This window comes from Chiroxiphia lanceolata, chromosome 3 (genome assembly GCF_009829145.1).
Source record: "Chiroxiphia lanceolata isolate bChiLan1 chromosome 3, bChiLan1.pri, whole genome shotgun sequence".
Taxonomy (NCBI): domain Eukaryota; kingdom Metazoa; phylum Chordata; class Aves; order Passeriformes; family Pipridae; genus Chiroxiphia; species Chiroxiphia lanceolata.
Window position 1 is genome coordinate 38,514,822 of NC_045639.1, and position 21,175 is coordinate 38,535,996.

Here is a 21,175-nt window from a genome sequence, read left to right on the forward strand (position 1 = left end):
CATTTAAAGACAAATTCCTCGGGTTTGGATTTTTTTGTTGTTGTGTGTGGATTTTTTCAAGCCTTTAATTGTAAATGATGTAATAGAGTGATTGAAAGCATTACAGGAGAGGAGTGAAATAGAGAAATGAGGTTCGTCTAATTACTGTATTTAAATAATGTATTTAAACACATGTACGAAAATCAGTGAGTGACATCATAAGTTCATATCAGTATTGAAAACAACATAGTCCTAAAAGCCAGATGCTTAAAAGTGAAATATGTCCTTTGTTTGGCAGTAAAATGTTTCAATGCTACTAACCAGGTAGCAAAAATCTTAAACCGAACAACGTAAATATTTCCTCTGAATTCAATGGGACAGGTTTCCTATTGTGATGGTTTGTTCTAGGACATCTAGAACAAAGATCTGCTGCAATGACTAACACTATATAATGTAGAAATAACAGACTGTATAGTAAAGAAATATGGAAGAATCTGTGGATAGCAGAGCCTGCTAAAAAGAACTTCCACACTGTGACTTGTAATATTACCAAGTGATAACAACCTTATTTTTTTTCTGTTTCTACGGGACATAGTTACTCCAGTGCCCTATTGGAGCACCATGCAATTGTAGTCCAGAGTGTGGATTAATGACATTTTCCAAATCATCTTCCAGAACCAAATGGGTTTTTTTTAGGGGCAGCCCAGCCACACATTGATCCAACATGCATGACAAAATGCAGAGGTGTATTTACAGAGGTACTAGGGCTTGAAAAATAGATACAAATTATAGCCTCCAAGGATTCAGGTAACTCATATGTTGTCTCACTACATGTTGAATTCCATCTCTGCCCAATGAATGGGTGCTATAGACATAATTGTTTTAAATGAGGCTGGCTGGTGTTACTGCAAAAGATAGTTAACTTTTACCACATAATTGTTTTTAATTCTCAAGAATATGCACTGTGATTTGAACATTTTGGTGACTTTTACAAAATGTGCTACAGGGATTTGGGGTTGGGTTTGATTCATAAAGTTTTCTTTGAAATACATTTTTCTCTCCAAAGTGATTCTTCTCATTAAGCAAAGCATGTCTAACAGAAAATATTTTGATAGTTGTATGAAGTTAGTAGTAGGAATATCCCTGCTCACAAAGGATACCAGGTTTGCTAGTGACAGCCTTCTATGTCTGATTTTCGTAATGATCTGGGAAGAGCTGGAGATGCATTTGGAAAGCCAGCTTATTAAAAATCCTCCTCAACATTCTCCATTCTTTGCGACATTCCACTGTGGGCACTAAGCCAACATAGTGCAAATGCATCAAGATAAATGACCATTTTTCTTAAATATATTCTGATTTTTTTTGCCTTCATATTTGCCTTGTAGCTTTCCTAGTCTGTGTGTTTATAACACGGCTTAGACGCTTAAGTATATTTGAGGACCTTGTGGAAGAGGTGTTTATAAATACTGGGATTTCTTTTGTTCTGTAATGCCCCCATGGATATTTTATTTATAGCACAGCAATAGTCTGCAGAACTTACACAGCTTCAAGACCACATGTGAGATACTGTAGAACTACAAAAAATGAGATAATCTTGTAGAAAATATATCATTAGAGATCCCAAATTTGAAAAGACCATGACTAATAGTTCTCAAGATGCTTGTTTCAATTTTTCTTACAGACAATAAAATGAAACATAGCCTTTGTTTCCTGGAGGAGGTATAAGATGAGAGCTGTATGTTTTCTCAGTTGATGTCTCTGGAAGAATTTTGAGATACAAATGCAAACTGGCAGTGCATAAATGGAAGGACAGTTTTCTGTACAAATGAAAGGGTATCTATTTTGATTTCATGTAGAATGCAGTGGGGGAAGTTCATGCATCTATTCTACATTGGGATACCACATCTAGTACTTAGCCCCAAGCAAGTTTGGCTTTGAGAATAAATTATCTCATTGCCGTTGCAAAATGTAGGGGAACTCAACATTTTTTCCCAGGTGGATAATGATGAGAGAGTATGAGTTAGGCCCTAGTGATCATGAGGGGCATACTCTGGGGACCTGCTGCCCCAATTAGCCAGGATGTCGCTACTGCAACTGTCCTCTCTTGCAGACAGTGCAACAGCAGCACATTTCTGCTAAACTGAAAACAGCTTCACCTCTATTTACAGCCCTTCTTGAGTTACAGAGAAGACCAGAGTGTATTGCCATCTTTGGGCAGCTAACCCACTTCCTTTATGCTCAAGAGGTTGGTGGCTTTGGGGTGGTAGGGCTGGAGTCCAGGCCTGGCTCATGAGGCGCCTGTATGATGGATCTGGTAAATTAATCTGTCTGTAAGCACAAAAGTTTATTATACTAGGCCCCAGTTTATTTAATTTGTGAAATCCTACTGAATCACAAATCCAGACAGTGTGACAAAATTCATAGCACTACATTCATTTCTGGTATTATTTTTTTATTAGATTTACTGTGACTGATGGCTATTTTCTGCATGACTGTAGCCATATATGAAGATATATGAAGTTATTTTCACTCATGAATATGTTTCCATAGTGTATTGGCTCATTGCAAGAAAAACAACTGTAAAATAAAGTTATTCATAGGTAAGAAGACCCATTTAGCAAAGATCTAGGAAAGAGGATCCTTGTGTAATTTTTTTTTTCAGTTAGCAAACATGAGCTTGGACGGATTTTGAATAGCATAGAGTCCAATAAGAGGCATTTTGTGATAGGAATGGGTAGTAGGGTAATAGAATTTATCTTCTTGTTACTGTTTCTCATTTTCCTCCCCTTGATTAATCATTCTAAATGTTCCCTTATGTGCAATTTTCTAGTCATGCTAACAAAAAATATAGGTTTCAGTATTTAATACTGTGGATACTAAAAGAAAATTCATTTGAATATTCAGAAAACTTCCAGCTATTATAAGTCTTGACACATCTTTATCTACTCTTTGCAGTCTCCTTTTGTTGTTTAATCATGCCATTTGGACTCTCCGGCTTCACCATTATGTGTCTACTTGCTTTGTTTCTTGAGTGACCTACAGGGGTTTTTTTCACCCTAGAGGTGTACTCTGCAAGTTAGGTTTAGCAAACATATCTTTTGCATACCAATGTAGTTTGATAATTCACCATCAAAACTTCAAGCCCTTAGTGAGTTGTGTGCTCAGAAATGAGCCTCCAAAATACTAAGAAAATGACAACTAAGTATAATGAAAATGAGAGTGTCAGTTAAAAAAGAAATAATCTCCTTCCTTTCTCAATATTCAACTTAGTACACCAAGTTGGAAAAAAGTTACAGATGAATCAAACAACTATTCTCATTCAGTTCAGGGCAGTGAAACCAGTCATAAAATTTCCCATTTTTTTTTAATGGCATTAAGTCAGACACTATTTCCTTTTTTATCCATATAAAACAGAAGATACTGTAACTCCAGAAGGATCAAAGTTTTAAAAAAGTTTATCAATGGATTATTGCCTACATGACAAAGATCTTTAAAAGTTTTACTGATTTGGTGAAAAAAGCTCTATACATTATTGTATAGACATTTGGTCATCTAAGAATTTTGAGGTGATGGAAGCCTATTAGCTAGGTGTAATTAAACACATTCCAGCTGTTGTTCCTCAATGTACATTCTATCTGTTTACACTGTATTAAAACAAATGTTTGCTATTCATCAAAAATCTACTCACTAAATAATATGTTTTTCATAAAAATTTATTAGAAATTTCCAAGTGAATATAATTTATCTAACATTGGATTTTAAATAGCATATGCAAAAGATCTCATTATACCTTTTGGACAAAATGTCTAGCTAGTGCTTATCAGTGCAATATTTTTCAATATTAAGGCATTTGTTTGATATCCCCTTGTTCTGTAGGGGTTTTCATTTGTACTTAGTGGTGGAAAAGGGACACATTCCTAAGAGCTGCTAATATTTTACATTTATATATAACATAATATGTTGCTGTGCACCCATCCTAGTGCATGTATTCAATATGTATAGTATACAGTTCTGTCATTCTTTCTTGCCATTATTATCTTACTCTCTGATCTTTATTCACTGAAAGCAATGGGGATTCTGCTGTTGGCCCTAGGGAAAGCAACAGTCATGTCCTTGCTCAGCAAGTGGTCCTACTGATTTCATTCAAATCACTTGCAGGTCATGATACCATGGTATCCTATTAGCATGATAGGATAAAGATGTAGATAAGGGAGTACAATGAAGTGTAGAAAACAAGTTATCTGAACCTCTGTCCTCAGACCATGTACACATGTCCATTTCTATTATGGATACACAGCTTTTCACTGTGAAATATCTTTTCACTAGTATAGTATATTAATACTTTTAATCAACAAATTGCAGACCAGTAGTGAGAAAAATACTAACTGCTCTTCGGGCAAATTTAAGTCATATCCACATGACACAATGTTATTGTCATTTGTGGTTATTCTTTATATGTGTGCTTATATCTTTCACTTATTCCATATTTTTATTCTATTTATGAAATGTTTTCTTCTTTGTTACCTATGATTTCATTTGCTTGATACTATTTTCTTTCCTATCTCCAATTTTTTGGCATCTTTTATTTTGCTTTCCAGTTCTTCAATGACATTTTTAATTCCTGATCTTTTTGTTGTTATTTTTCTTACTCTTGTGTCCTCTCCCCCCGTGTCCTTGTCTGTTGAATATTTCTCCTACACCTCCTCAAACAGCATTTTGTTCTCTGCTTCTGTACTCTGAGAAGACAGTCTTCTCCTTTTTAATGACTGCTTTTTCCATCTCAGTTTCTGCACCTTTAAATTTGCTGCACTTTCTCAGGTTAAACTAAATTTTATCTGCTTCACTTTTCTATTTCCTCTCTACTTCCACTGATCCACTTCCTCCCCTCCTGCTCCTCACCATTTAATCTATTCTAGCTGTTTTCCAGGTCTACCTTATTTTAACATATTTTGCACTTTCACTGCTACTTCATTTCACTTGATCCCCTGTCATCTTGCTCTGTTTCACAGAGGAACAAGAAGGTGAACCTGTCATTAAAATGGCACAATAGAGGCAGATGAGAGTTGATAAATTCTATCCCACCTTCCTTCCATTCTCCAGTATCTCTGCTCAGAGCTTGAGAAGTAGGACAGAAAGGTGGAAGATATGAAATAACATTTTGAAATGTGATCATTAATGTGCTTCAGACTGCATAATTATCATAACCTTGATTGGTCTTCTAAGAGGGAAGCAGAACTCTCTAACACAGATTGGGGCTGATAGGTTTGCCTGAAAATCTAGCCAAGACTCAAATTCAAGTTTAGCTACTATAAGAATAATTTCAGAATATGCAGGCACATAGTATGACCATAGTTCCAAAGAATTCACAATTAGAAAAAAATCACCCCAAAATCTGAACTAAAAGACTGGACAATAAAATGGACATATGATTTGAATTATTTTTTGCATTATGTTCTTATCTAGGCTTCAGATAGACAGCTTATTCTTTCACGATTTTTCACTCTGAAATTTTGTTAAAAAAAAATTTATCATTTCCAAGAAGCCCATGTAAGTTATACATTGATGACTGAGTTTTGAATAATTACCAGATTGGATCAAAATAGTAACAGTGTTGCGACCGGTAGTGGAACAATCAGCAAAATTTTCCATTGCAAAGCAGAGCCATCAACAAAGTCTTTATTCATTTGAGTAACTGAACTCATGGTAGATATCAGCGGTGACCGCTAGGTATCCTAGTTCAGGAAAAAGAAGTGATCTGAAAGCCAAGATTCTGCTCTCTTACGTGCCAGAAGTAGTTTTGACACTCCAGATGAAAATACAAGACTTTTCTCTTATCCCTGAGGCCACATTTCAATATTGCTCATGCACCATGAAGCTCTCTTGAAAATGTCAGCTGGGGAACTGATATATCTGCTAAGACTATAATCCTCGCATGCCATAGCTGCTGAAAGTCACCATTTGTGATAACATGCCAATTATTTTTCAGGAGCCATGGCAACAAAGAGGAAGAGCAGCCCACTCCTCTCTTAGCCGCAAATCCCTGAAGGTGTGATCCTCGGGCTTCCCTGGGGCTAACTTGAGAGATCCAAGCAGAATGCAAATATGTTGAAGCAAACTACACTCTAAAAAGCAACAGGGAAAAAGATTACTATTTTCTGTTACTTGTGCGTTTAGCACTATCCAAAGTTTTAGTTTTGCATGGAGTTCTCTGCTGAATTTGGACATAAATTGGTACTCTGACCATGTGAACATTACTGGGCTTACCTTTTGCTGCAAGCCATGACATACTCCACAATGTGATAATTTGCAGCACGTTTAGTTTCCACACCTGTATCAATTAAATTCCTTACAAAATTATTTTAATATTCAGGCAAAACTTCTGCTTTGGACTTTACGTGTGAGTCAAGAATTCATTGATGTATGAACTAAAGTTATTTTAATTATCTGACTAAAGCGGGTTTATTGTGTTTTGGTTTGTTTTCACCTCTGGGTTCTCCCTCATACCAACAGGTGTAGTCAAAACATAAAAGGTTTTTCAGAAATACAGATTTGCTAGTGGCAGGAGCCAATAGTTTTTGTCTACTACCAACCACAGAACCTCCCCATGCTGGCTCTGTCTTAAGTTTGGTAATTGTTTTTGACTAAATCACATACATCTTGGAATGTATGGGGACTGCACATGGGACTGAAAAGGTAAATCCAGTGCCAAATTATGCAGTAGATCAAATGTATGAGTCTTTCACCTCTTGAGATTTAATGTGGGCTTTGATTCCAAAATACTAAATGCACCAGATATATATGTTTATAAATTTTTGGAGAGAATGACATGGATGTAATATAGGCAGGGTGGCGCACAAGTTCATGAACTCTGCCTTTGACTAACAGACAAACTTATAAAGATGTTTCAAGCAGTCCACCTATTAATAAACTATTTTATAGGAATGAGGTTAACTTTGTAGAAGAAAATCTTTTGTGTATGTATATATAGGATAACACAATGTTTTTGGCCAGAACTCTACAAACTAATTTTTTAGTTCAGGAGTGGAATTGAGGGAAAACAAAAATTAGTACCAGGCCAAGAATCATTCTTTTGTTCTATGTACTGGTGGGATATACACCAGTCTCCATTAATGAGTCAGTGCAGTACGTGTCCCCAGGTGGATGTATTTCCTACTTCTTTCTCCTTATAATGATAAAGAGTTTCAGTTTAGTTCTTGTTGGATGGCCAAAATATTAATGGGCAATAACAGCCTATGAAATATTACCATGTATTATTTCTTTGCATAAAAAATTGCCAAAAATCAAAGAGTTTAATCTTCTTAAGGTCTTTGAAGTATTTCCATTGCTTCTGACATGTTTTCCTCTAACCTTTAATAAATATGTCTTTGTGCTGCTCAATGGCGGTTTTTGTTCTTTAGGTGGTGGTTTATATAGGTAGTGTGCTGCATGCTTCCAATCACTTGGGTACTGTTGTCTTGCTCTCACATCAAGGAAGCATCCTCCCAGGCTGGAGCACTGTGCTGGCTGACCACAGATGCAAACATATAAAAGTTCTCATGTCTTCTAAGTACAGCAGTACTGGTGAAACCAGCACAGAATTAATAAACAGAAACAGAAGCAGTGAAGGTAAAAAGGTAGAAGACCACAAGCACCCAACCCTTGATTTAGTTTATGTCAAATACAGGTAATTCACAAATGTGGGTTGTGGTTTGGTTTTTGTGGATGGGTTGTTGTTTTTTTCCTAGCTATTTTATATGGTGAATGGGAAAGATAACAAAGGAAAAATATTATAGGTAAGTGTAACTTGCTGGATTTTGTCACCCATTTGGGATGCAGGCGTCTCTTGGTTCAGGGAGTGAGCTACTGTCCATTCAGACATCCTCTGGTAGTACTTAGTATATACTTTTGACCAAAGCAGGATACCTACTTTCAGATATGATTTTTTGTAATTTTAATATAGTTCAACATCTCTTTTGTTTCTGTCTTTTGCCTAGACCCTATAATTCCTTTTAAAATTTAGAACTCAAATAGCCATGGAGAGTTTCACGGGTAGACAGGATAGTGCCAGCAAAATGATCTAATTTTGAGTATTTCAGCTAGAGTATCAGCTTGGATAAAAGCATCCATACCTTTTAAATTGTTCATGCAATAGTTCAGTTTAGTTTGCATGGTCAAGAGTCCCTGAGCAGACTGAAAATTGCAGCCTGCAAGATGTAGTGTTTGAGAAAATGCGTCTTCTATTGCTTAGTACATCATTATTTTAGTGCTTGAAGCTCTTTTTCAAAGAGAGCAAAGAGGTTTGCAGAGGCTATTTTCTCAGTTTGCATGTTTGATCAAGCCCTGAATTTCAGAAATTTCAATTTACTCAAGAAAAATTCAAAGTGATTATTTAATTTTTCATTCATAGCAGATAAGTATTATTGTCTCCTGGGTAAATGTTCTTAAACCTTCTAGACTTTGACCTGTTCATAATTTCATTGAAACTTGTAGTAGATGAATAAAACAATAATTGTCAGGGGAAGCTTCTGTTGGTTTATGCTCTCTGTGTTTCCTAGATATTGGTGGTTTCTCTAGGTTGTTTCTGCCTCATCTTTATTTCCAGAGTTTCTATTTGTAAACAGACTTATTGGAGATACAGTTTTGGGTCCTGCTACCTTATTATAGGCACTGGACTAGCAAGGGCAGGGGAAATTAAAATAGTGACTGTTCCAGCACACTGCAGTTTCTGAAAGGCCTTCGACAAAGAATTTGCAGCAGAAATGAGCTGAATGGTGCTTCATAGGGGTGTGTCACAACTTCTTGATTTTGGACCTTTCTGAATCTGTAATATGTGTTCCTTCAGAAGAAGGTTTTTGCAACACACCTGTTCTCCGCAACACATCTGCTCTCTCCATATCCTTTTGTATTGCAACCTCTGTTACCTTGCTATCCTCGGAAGGTATTGCATAAGTATTCACTTACATACAAGCAAGATTTCCCTCGTCTCTTACTTATCATTTTTGTGCCATCCTTTTATACCAGGAGAAACGAAGCCTGTCAGAGTTAAGCTCTATCTCAGTATTAGAAAAACAAACTATTACATGGAGATTTTTGCAAAGGTACTGTAGCATATTGATATATGTTCAGTGATACACCTACTTGAGTTCTGTAAAGCAAGAATGGTTCACTGTGCCTCATCTTAAAAGAATAATCTATGTAAAATTTAAATGTTTTATTTGTGAAAGCTGTGAATAATGTTTAATCTTCATATTGTTTCCGCTTCTTTTTTTTCACCCAACACCTTTAGTTTGAGCCTCTTTCAGTTCCAGTAAGAAAACACTCAACAAATCCTCAGGTAAATTCTTAGTATATGAGTGTTTATGATAAACCTGTAGGATTTTTGTTTCATTTGACCTCAGGATTCAGTCACTTAGAATCCATGAAATTTATGAAGTCTGATACCTTTGCCATAAAACTGATGGTTTATGGCAAACCAACATCTGATGGTTTACAAGAAGCCCAAGTTGACAGAAGAACATCCTTGTTTGGAGCTTTTAACTTTCCTGCATGCTTTGTTTTCTTTTCCCAGTCCATATTTTCAGAGGCAAAACTTCCATTTTGAAATCTAGAAAATAAAAATTGAAACAAAATATTAAATACATGGTTCAGAATCAGTGTCATGATTTGAATGCAAATCTGAATATCTGAAAATGTGAAATCTGAACATTTTCAAATGCCTTCCATTTTGGTTTCTTTGTTTACCATATCAGAAAACTATTATTTATGTTTTCAAATTGGGAGTTTTGTAATCTATTGTACTGCATGTTCATAATATGTCCAAATTTTCAATCATTAGTATCATTAAAAATGCAGTAAATGTTATGATAATTAAAAACTGATTTTGTAGTAGGTGTTATCATTAGGCATCTAGACAATTAAGTGGTCTGGTTCCTTGGGTCTATGGTAGCATTTATCATGCAATAGTGAAGCAGTTCTGGAGTGAAAAAACAGCCAATTTAGAGATCCTAGCAGGAATGGAAAAACTCTCCACAAAGGCAATTGAACAAGTCCTTCACTTACAGTAAATACCATGGTATTTTCACACAGTAATTGCAGGAGAGATCAATTTTTAGGATGGCGTATGGAAATCCACAAAACAGCACAGTGCATGGTGCTCAGTTATTCCAAGAAGTAGGAAAAACTCACTGTACATTCAGGGAGTTAAAAAGAAAAAACCCTGTATTATTACTTCAGAATAACAGAGAAAGGAAAAATAATATGTCTGGTTTGGTTTTTTTTCTTTGTTTTTTTTTAAGGAAATTATGATACGGAAAAAAGTAAAAATGGCTTACCTTTGGCAGGTATCTGCTCTTGTATTTTTTCATCCAATTTAGGCTCTGCAAAAGCCATGACAGGGGCAGGGAACAGGTGTCAATTATAGCCAAATATAGCAAATATAGATCCTGGAGTTTCCTTAACCTTCACTTAGAGTTAGACATATATGTAAGAGGGAAGGGGGGGAGGAAACAAAGTAGCAAAAAAAAAAGTCAGCATATAGATGTAGATTTTTAAAGTTGGTGTGGTGTAATTAGGCAGTGTCCAGGTGTAATTATGATCATTTCATTGTATATGCAGTACAGTATTTCCATAATGACTGGATGGGATATTAAATTTTCATTGTTCTGTACTTTAATCTTAGAATTCATTGTTATTGATAACATCAACTGATACCATGGTACTATAAGAGTTAGTATTTATAAAGTCTCTCTTCAACCATCCAGCTGGTTTTGGTTCTTAGTTTATCAGGTGTTAAACATTATAAAACAGTGCAGGATTGTTCCCACCTAAAAGGCCAACACTCTTCTCTATGCATATGATGAAATTTTATTCTTTGTTTCTTGTTAAGCACAATTGCAATTCTCTTTTACACCCAAATGCCTATTTTTGTAATGGTCTCCTAGTTCCTCTGATGACGGCAGTAATCACAATGAGAAAAAGCAGTGGGTGGGATCCAGTTCATCTAATATTGGTCCAGATTTTCTGTCATGGTCTGTTGCTGGATAATTTATTTTTGAGTTTGTAGTTCAAAAATTATGGGAGGTGGATCCCTAGGGCTGCTGCATATTCAAAGCTCTTATTCTACCAAATACAATTCCAGATGCAACTTAGTCCTACCAAGGAACAAAGACCTATGGACCACAGATTTCAGAAGCCTTGCTGTGAACAATAGGCCAACAGTCCTTCATCTTCCCTGGTAAAACTGAAAGGTGGGGGATTTCTAGTACATAAAGCAGGATTTTATCTTTTAATTTGTTCTTCAGATAAAGATCTATACAACCAAGATCTCACATTTCAGTTAGAAACTCAAAGCTTGTGCAATTGTACTAATGATCTTCTTACGCACAAAGTTAATGAGACATAAAGTTCCCTACCTTCTTAACAAACACCAAAAATACCTACCAGCAAGTAAATATTTATTTAATTTTTTTTTAGCAAACATTTATTCCAGTTACTGAAATCAATTTCTTAGTTAACTAGGATGCATTTCATTTCACACACTTCTGTTACATACCAAACATTGCTAAAAATTTACAATGTGGATTGCATAAACTCTTGTCCTGGACTTGGAAGGAGGAAGCCAAGGATACACTTTAGCTGGAGGCAGTCTGCTAAATGGTAACTGGTGACAACATCCTCCCCTTTGTTCAGCAAGGACTTCCTTAGCTAACTTAACTATGATTTGGAAAAAAAAAAAAAAAAATCCTAAAAGGTCACCAGGTTTCAGATGAAAAAAAGTCTTCCATCAGGATATCTTTATTTTTTTTTCAGTGGCCTTTTGGGCTAGTGCACTTGTGCATAAACTATACAGAAAGATTTACAGGGGTTTTTTGTGTAGGTTTTGCCAGTCTCTGTGCACACACAATAAGATGTACAGAGAGCATAAATTTTCCTCTGGGCATTATTACTTCTCGTGTTGGCAGCAGGCTCTAAAAAGGCAGTAGAATTTAAAATATGGTAAATCAAATAGAGGGGGTGGGGAAATTTGGAAGCAGTATTTTACGGTAAGGCCCAAAATACTGCAGAAGGAATCTAGTATGTTTTAGCCCACATTCTGCACAGAGCTTCTGTGACAAAAGTTTGACTGGGGAAAACACAGGCTCCTTGCTCAACAAGATGGGGAAGCTTGATTCATGGGACATGGAAAAAGCTGATACAATAAATGTCTTCTTTGCCTCAGCAATGTGCCCAAGCATCAAAAAAGGCAAATGGCATCCTGGGCTGCATTAGGGGTAGTGTGCCAGCTGACTGTGGGAGGTTATCCTTCCCCACTACTCATCACTAGTGAGGTCACAGCTGGATTGCCGTGTCCAGATCTGGTCTCCCCAGTACAAGAAAGATAAGGATATACTAGAAAGACTCAAGTGAAGGACCACCAAGTTGAATCAACTGGAGCATCTCTTCTACAAAGAAAAGCTGAAAGAGCTGGGACTGTTCAGCCTGAAGAAGTGAAGACTCAGAAGGGATCTCATCAATGTGTATAAATACCAGGAGGGAAGGCACAAAAATGATGGAGCCAGCCTCTTTCCAGTGGTGCCTAGTGACAGGCCAATAGGCAACAGGCACAAGTGGGAATACAAGAGGTTTTGTTGGAACATCAGGAAACACTTTTTTAATGTGAGGGTGACTGAGCACTGACACAGAGTGCCTACAGAGGTTGTGGAGTCTCCATGCTTGGAGATATTCAAAAGCCATCTGGACATGGTACTGAGTAACCTGCTCTAGATTGCCCTGCTTGAGAAGTGGAGCTGGACCAGACGACCTCCAGAGGTCTTTTCCAACCTCAAACTTTCTGTGATTCTGGGATCCCAATTATATATCAGAGGGTCCCTAACCAAGGCGAAGGTCATTTTTTCTTTCAAGACAGAGAAAAAAATTAGGATACATAGTTCTGGTGTAACTTCAGTATTACTGCTTTTCCAAAGTTATACCTTGGAGAATGAATTTGCCTTCATGGTTTTAGAAGGCAATAATTGTTTTATCAAGTAATTCTTTCTCTCTAAATGTCTGTATGAGGAACACGCTGACATCAATAATTTAATCTCTCACATGCTTTCTAGTAGTCCGTAGAGTCTAGTTACACAGTAGACCATGAAATTAAGTTACCACTAGACACAAAAGGAAAAACTGTCTGCGCCATTATTACACAATAAAGAGAGCTATCACACCACCTTTTTGTCTGTCTAAACTTAAACTTAATCATAATGTAGAGAATCTTGTTTTCTTGTATCTGTGAGTGGTTGTAATTAATGTAACAGCTGCATATTATAGATGCCTATAAATCAGATGCTAGGACTGGATATAACACCTATAGTTCTAAAAATCACACTGTTGTCACAGCCTGAGATAAGAAATATCAATTCTCTATAAGGATGGTTTAAAATGATTTTTGAAGTATTTTGTAAATGTATTAGTGTATGGTAGGGGAGGAAAAAACAATTATACAAAGTGGTTTATGCATAAATGCATTTTATCAAAATGGTACGAATATAACAAGTGATGAAAAAAATGTCTTTCCCTTCTACTCTTTCATTATCTATAGCATTCTGCAGCTTTTCTACAATTGAAGAACTAGTTGAAGTAAGTATGGCAAAATAAAAGACAAAGCAAAAAGTACTTCTATAGTACTATAGTATGCAGTAGCAAACATTGGAAGAGAAGAAAGAGAAGATTAAAAGAAACCCAACCAAACAACAAAACCCAAGAAAAGTAAAAACATTTATTACATTGATTTTTTTTTTAATCAAAGTGTGTGAAACAGTCTTCCCATAGGAAATCTTGAATAGAAAATGTGAATATTCTCTAGGAATTAATAATCACTTTCTTCACTATTGAATATCTCAAGAACTTTTTTACCCAAATAACTCTATATAATTTCTATGGCCATTTAATCTCATTATGTGTCTTTGTAGATTTCTGTTTTTGCATCTGTACAAGTCTGCAGTAAGTGCTCTAGGATCACTTCCCAGTAACATACTGGAACAGTATAGACAGGCTTGTGTACTTGAACACTTAGTAAGGTGTCGAGGCACACACTTGCTGGAAGACCTATGCTGAATATCTTCTCAACTTAGTCCATAACTATTGAGTGACCCCGAAAAAAACATTAATTTTTGTCACGCAGCTTCTTATGACTTGGTTTACCCTACATGACAGTGTAGGTATGTTGGTTAATTTGATGCAGAACATTGTGACCCACACACAAGGGCTCTGTGATGACTATTATCACCACAGGAGTCATCTATGCTCTTTGCAGATGGCCCTCTCTGGGAAAATGCTGAACCTATAGACTCCTCTTCGTTTTCATTTTTTATTTATATATTCAGAAGAGCCAGAACATATAAGTTATTAGAAAGAAAAAAAGATATTTAATCCCCCTGAGAGTATATTGTACAGTTTACATTCAGTGCAGCTGAAACTTGATTCAGAAGCATCGTGAACATATGTAAATTAATTTACATTATTTTATAACTAAAGATAAATCTTTAAACAGGAACATAAACCTGGGGGGTGTGGGGAGGCTTAACCGCAGAACTAAATGATATTCTAAAATAAAGCTTTAGAATGAGAAGATGTGTCAGCCCTTGTTGAAAGGGCCTAGGAAAACTGAGATACAGAAAGGAAAAAAGAACAGGTCAATAAGAAGGAATTGCTAGCAAGAAGACTAACAGGTGACTATTCTTCAATGTTCTTTTCAGAGCCTTCATTTGCCTGGCTTATCCAGACAGATGAATGAGGTCTGTGCCACTGCAGTCCAAGATTATGAGTTTTATTCTGAAGGCTGAAGAGTTGGTTGATGAATGTAGAATCTGTTCATACATGACAAAGACAGAAAGAGGATGCATTTCTACAGGAGTAAGAAAACCTTGTCAAAGTTCTGCAACTGGAGTCAAGGAAGTCTGTATTTGCTGAAGTGCAGTGAAAGAAAATGAATATTTGCATTTTGTTTGCATTTACTTGCATACCACTATGAAAAAAAAAAGGTAACACTTCTATCAGTATTTTTAAAATGTGTGTTCGAACTGAATAAAATGTAAAATATTGAAATCAGTTATCAGGGCACGGGAGGACAGCATTTACTTCTGGGCAGTGGCTTTGTGTAACTGCATCAACAATGTATTTAAGGAAGTCTTGGTCTGTGTACTGATCATATTCCCTTCAACTCTCCTTCTACAATGAAGTTACACAGACTTCTGACCAAGGCAATATGGAAGTGTTTGATCCTATATCCAAAAAAATTCTATGGTCTTTTGAAGGCCTCTCTTAGTGCACTTTGAAATTTCCATATTTAAGTGGTAAACAGAAGATAAACTACTAAAAATATTTTTTCAAATCCAGCAGGAAGGATCTTTACCCTGCTTCAGATATCATGATTATTGTCTGTGAGGATCACAGACATCTGATCGAGAAATGGAAGGGGAGTGGGAAGAACCACTTGCCTGTCAGACTGGCCTACGTAGGATTTAAGCAGATAGCCTCTGCTCACAGGAGCCTGAGATCAAGCACTTCTCCTCTGCTGGATGGTTCTGAAATGTGTAACTTTGTGGCAAGCAAGAGCCATGCTCATTTCCACCTGATCCAGAGGTGTGTTCAGCACCAGTATCATAGAATCATAGAATCAGCTGGGTTGGAAGGGACCTCTGAGATCATCAAGTCCAACCCTTGATTCAACATCACCGTGGTTACTAGACCATGGCATTAAGTGGCACATCCAGTCTCATCTTAAAAACCTCCAGGGACGGAGAATCCACCACTTCTCTGGGCAGCCCATTCCAATGCTGGATTACTCTCTCTGTAAAAAATTTCTTCCTAATATCCAACCTAAACCTCCCCTGGCACAGCTTAAGACCATGCCCTCTTGTCTTACTGATAGTTGCCTGTGAGAAGAGACCAACCCCCACCTGACTACAACCTCCTTTCAGGGAGTTGTAGAGAGTGATGAAGTCTCCCCTGAGCCTCCTCTTCTCCAGGCTAAACAACCCCAGCTCCCTCAGCCACTCCTCATAGGACTTGTGTTCAAGTCCCTTCTCCAGCCTTGTTGCTCTTCTCTGGACCTGCTCCAGCACCTCAATATCTTTCCCGAACTGAGGGGCCCAGAACTGGACACAGTACTCGAGGTGTGGCCTCACCAGCACTGAGTCCAGGGGAAGAATCACTTCCCTGGACCTGTTGGCCACACTGTTCCTGATGCAGGCCAGGATACCATTGGCCTTCTTGGCCACCTGGGCACACTGCTGGCTCCTGTTCAGCTTCCTGTCAATCCAAACTCCCACGTCCCTCTCTGTCTGGCTGCTCTCCAGCCACTCTGTCCCCAGCCTGTATCGCTGCATGGGGTTGTTGTGGCCAAAGTGCAGGACCCGGCACTTGGCCTTATTGAATCTCATCCCGTTGGAATCAGCCCCAACTCTCCCACCTGTCCAGGTCCCTCTGCAGAGCCCTCCTGCCTTCCAGCTGATTGACACTGCCTCCCCAGCTTGGTGTCATCTGCAAATTTGCTGATGGTGGACTCAATCCCCTCATCTAAATCATTAATAAAGATATTAAACAGAACTGGGCCCAGCACTGATCCCTGGGGGACACCACTAGTGACCAGACACCGACTGGATGCAGCACCGTTCACCAGCACTCTCTGGGCCCGGCCCTCCAGCCAGTTCCTAACCCAGCACAGAGTGCCCCTGTCCAAGCTGCGGGCTGCCAGCTTTTTTAGGAATATGCTATGGGAGATGGTGTCAAAGGCTTTGCTGAAGTCCAGGTAGCTGATTTAGTAAAATGCTGATTTAGTAAGATTGCTGATTCAGTAAGATGCCACTCAGGCATTTATCATGTGTTGCATTTCACTGGAATTTTTGCAGGAATTACAGAGCTTAGAACAACTTTTTATAAAGGACCATGCACTTTGCTATGACAAAGTTTAAAATTCCTTTCCTGTGCCAGCACAAATAAAATTTCACCACCTGGAACCAAGTTCATGTGCTCCTTTCCAAATGAGAAAAACAAAGTAATAAACCAGTTAGTCACTGCTAATGAATTCTATGGTAATTAGAAGTGTAACAATAGTAAAAGCTTTGCTTCACTTGATGTCTTTGAGTTGTATTGAATCTCTCTTTTTTTAAAAAAGAATAGTCTTACTCTTGAATCCAAATTGTTCTCCAATACAGACTTCTTAATATCCTACTGTTTTTAAACCATACTTTATCAGCATCTTTACTGACTTGTAGATCCATTGTAACTGAAAATCAATTTGAATACAAATCTTAGTCCTCAACAACCTAAAATGGTAAAAAACTGAGATTTCTATCCCATTTTCTTTCAATTCTTTCATACAGCTCAATAAAGAGCTGAAAAAACCCCTCAAATCTCTAAGTTTATCAGGTATGTCAGTTAACAAGAGAAGGAGATGAGGATGAAATGGTTTAAAAAAAGCTCAGGTAAGTACAGTGCATTAGAAAATGATGTTGAGAACCTATAACTAATAAAAAAAATATTTTTAACACTTGTGTTCCGGGTTAAATGTGATGTGGCTCTGTAGACAACTATATTATGTGCTATATAAATTTAGAGCAGGGGAAAATAAATTTTCTTATGATGTCTTCCTAAACCCTCAAGTAGAACAAAAAAAGCATGAGATGCTAAATGTTCCGGTCTTATTCATTGTAGTGGAAAGTTAATTTTTAACCCCAATTTTGTCAGTTTTAATATAGAAGGAACTACAGAGAGAAGTAGAATAAGTAATAAATTAGGCTTAAATTAACAATAGTAGAATTTCCTTTTTTCACCCTGTATTTATCATCTCCTTGCTCTGCAGTTACTGAAGGTTTTTTGTGTTACAATCTCTCCAGCTGAAAAACTTTCGCACTATCTACAGTGATCTTGACCAGAGTTTTCTCTATGGTTTTCTTCTAAAAGTGAGTGGAATCAGAGGCTTTTTTTTCCTGAGCTCCTTGAAAACTCTCTGGCACATTAACTGCTCCCACAGTGGAGCAAACTTGACCTTAGCATCTTATGAGGAACTAAGGGGGTTGACGAATAAAATACTATTCACACTCACACAAACATGGCTAAAGATATTATGCCTTTGATTATCCAGCATGGATGAGATACTTCCAAGCGAATTATGAATTTCATCACAAATCCCCTGGTTTTCATCTACGGAAGATTTAGACTGCTGCTTTGCTGACCGGGATTCAAAACAGAAGCTTGTATGGGAGACTAGTCAATGCAGAGAAGCTACACAAATTAATCCATGTTTCTGCTTTGATTCAGCTAGCATTTTGGACATTTGAGTATTTCAATAGAAGTGGCAAGGTTGTTTTTCACACTTCATGAATTATATCATCCGGTTTTGCATTAGGACTGTTTAAATACAACAGCCCTAACCATCTTTGATATGTAAGTATATAAGCCTGCTGATAATGTCGGTTGGAACAACTAAAATTTATTGGACAATTCCAACAGAGAGTGGTATTTAACTGTATGAAGACAATTCTTGCAAGGAAGTTTCCTTCTAGATAGCTTAACTGTCTAGCAATGAAAGTTCAGACCTATTTTTAAATAAAACTTTAAAATGAGGACATATCTGGAATTCCCCCCAAATGTAAGGAGATAATCAAAAAATAATTCTGATAATGATCTAAGATCAGTAAAGGCAAGATGTGTACTGTCTCAAAAGTGTGACTGATAACATGTAATGGCACTTTAAATGTAGATGCACTCTTCTAACCAGGGATAAATCAGAACTGAGTAATAATCACAAATTCTGCTGTTCTCATATATTTTCATGTTTTTTTTGGGTTGTTTGATAGGTTTCTTTTTGTTTGTTTCCTGATTTAATCTATTTTAATCAACTATTTACACTGATCAGTACAGAATTATTCTGTATGTGAAGCAGAAGGTGAATTAGTTTGCATGTGAAGCAAAAGGAAAAAACCTTCTGGTGAAGACAACTCTTCCTCTCCTCTCCTTAATCCCTGTTCTCTGCATACTCTTTTCTCCTCTAATAAGATTTAAGAAGAGATCCCAAGGAGCAGAAAAAGTATTGCTGGAAAATGGTTTGGACTTACCGGTCAGGTCATGTAAGGGTTAACAGAAAAAAAGAAAAATCAAGAGGAATTAGAAGTTACAAAAGAGAGTATAAAGTTCTGGAAGTTGAGGAATAAACAAGCAGAAGAAAAGACAGAAAGATCAGCACTAAAACTATATTTTAGGTCAGCTTTCTGTCTGCAGACTGATGGTGGAAACAAAGAAAAAGCAGGATGGTAAATAGGAATGAGAGAATTAAACCAAGCTCAACCATAGCTGAGCAAGAAGCACATATCAAAGGGTAAGTCTGCGCTGTAGAGGAAACGCAAACATGAGTTGCACCATATGTTCAAGATGCCCACTTGCTTTGTAACACTTGTGTGTCCTGTTCTCTTACTAAGCAATTAAATAGATTTTGTTCAGATAAACCATACCCAGTTCTTTGTCCTGAAGAGGCGGTCATATCTATTTTTGCTATAGCTTCAACTTCTTAAGCCAATTTATCATTTGGTTGAATACAATTTGTTTTAAATATGGACAGAAGAAAAGAAAGTAATGAAGTGTTGACATTTCATGGCAACCTCCTCATTTGGCAACTCCAGACCGATGAAGCCCATCCACGCACGGCAGGAGAGAGTCATGAGCCCCCAGCTGTCCCAATTGAAAGACCTTTTACAGTGTTTAACTGTTTAATCTTTTCTATATGACTCTCTTGATTATAAAAAAAAAAAAATGTGTTCTCTAGGCAGACAAACAGTCTTTGTATGATTTAGCATTAAGGCCCTGAATATAACAAAGCACAGAGTGCCTTTGAATCAAGATGAGGCATTAGGTGAACTATGCTTCTGCCTTTCTACTTGCCCTATGGCTGATATACGCTGGAGTTTGGGCAGCACCCACTGGTCTGAGACAGGCAGCATATGTGTTGCAGAGTGCTGTTTCATACATCCCCCCATCATCCAGTGCCTAGCAGCAGTTTGGGTATCATGAAGCATACAAGATACAGGGTTTTCCAATAACTCTCCCTTGCCTGCTGTCAGATATAAAACCAAGTGTGATACAGCAGAGTTCTCACTATCACAGCTGAAAAGTACTGATGTGAAAACTAATTAATTGGTCTGCCTTCGAGAACATGTTTGTTTGGGTTAAAAATTTTAGTTGTTCTAGCCTGTACCCTTTGGATATGATAAGACATTTTGGAAAAATCTGTTTTTCCATTGTCTTACCAATAACAGCTCTGTTAGATTCAAATGGTAACTTAAACAAAAAACCTGTTACCTTCTGTCATTCTGCAGTTCATCCCCTCCTGTTTGTTTGTTTCTGTCTATGTTATTTCAGTACCTATTATCAAAATGCAAAAAATACAGCTTCTTAATCTACCTCCCAGGTAGGATCATCCTATCACATTTTAGCCATTCAAAATATATTACTGTTGGATTAAATGATTTTAAGGGATCATCCTAGATGATTCTGGGATTCTCATAGGCACTAAGGCTGTAATTCCTAATGGTGAGACATAGTGAGGGTTTGTAGTTTTATATATTATACAGATTATTTAAATAGCTACTTATGGCCTCAGACTCTGGGGGTTTTTTTGGCTACATGTGAGTCTGTGCAAAACTGCTTTGTCTTTATGATTTTTTTTTCAGCAGTTTTCATGCAAAGAACCACAGGCTAAGCACTAGCCCTCACAAATTCAGCAGCTGATAAAGGAATGAAGTGGCAAGCTTCATCACCAAACTGCTCCTAAAAGGCAGATGGGTTCTTTCCTCTAAGTAGAAAATACTTTTGTTTTTGATACCATTTTGATGACAAATGCCAAAAAGTAGGCTTATTTCCATCAAAATTTTTATACTTTTTCAGTGTATTTGTCAGGCACCTCAGCAAGCTACAGTAAGGAAGGCACTAGTCACACCTGTGGTTTCCTGCTGCCTATGTGCCTTCTTGACTCTGTACCCTGCTCTTTTTCTACACAGCAAACCTATTGGCAATTAAGAGCTACATGGAGTTCATTAATGAATAACAGATCAAGATTTATGATCTTTCAGAGGAAAACTTCAATTTCCTCCCAGCTTCCTTCCTCACACAACATATTGACATTAGAGGTAAGAGAAAACAATGTTTTTATATGCATGTCTTA

The 21,175-nt window shown here is 37.2% G+C and overlaps 1 long non-coding RNA gene across 1 annotated transcript; it reads right to left on the reverse strand.

The window, feature by feature from the left end:
* Window positions 1–9,314: 9,314 nt before the first annotated feature.
* Window positions 9,315–10,357, reverse strand: LOC116785279. The gene is made up of 2 exons (XR_004356458.1): window positions 10,311–10,357; window positions 9,315–9,583 (listed from the first exon to the last, which is right to left on the reverse strand). It is a non-coding gene; the product is annotated as an uncharacterized LOC116785279 (long non-coding RNA).
* Between the last annotated feature and the right edge of the window lie 10,818 nt (window positions 10,358–21,175).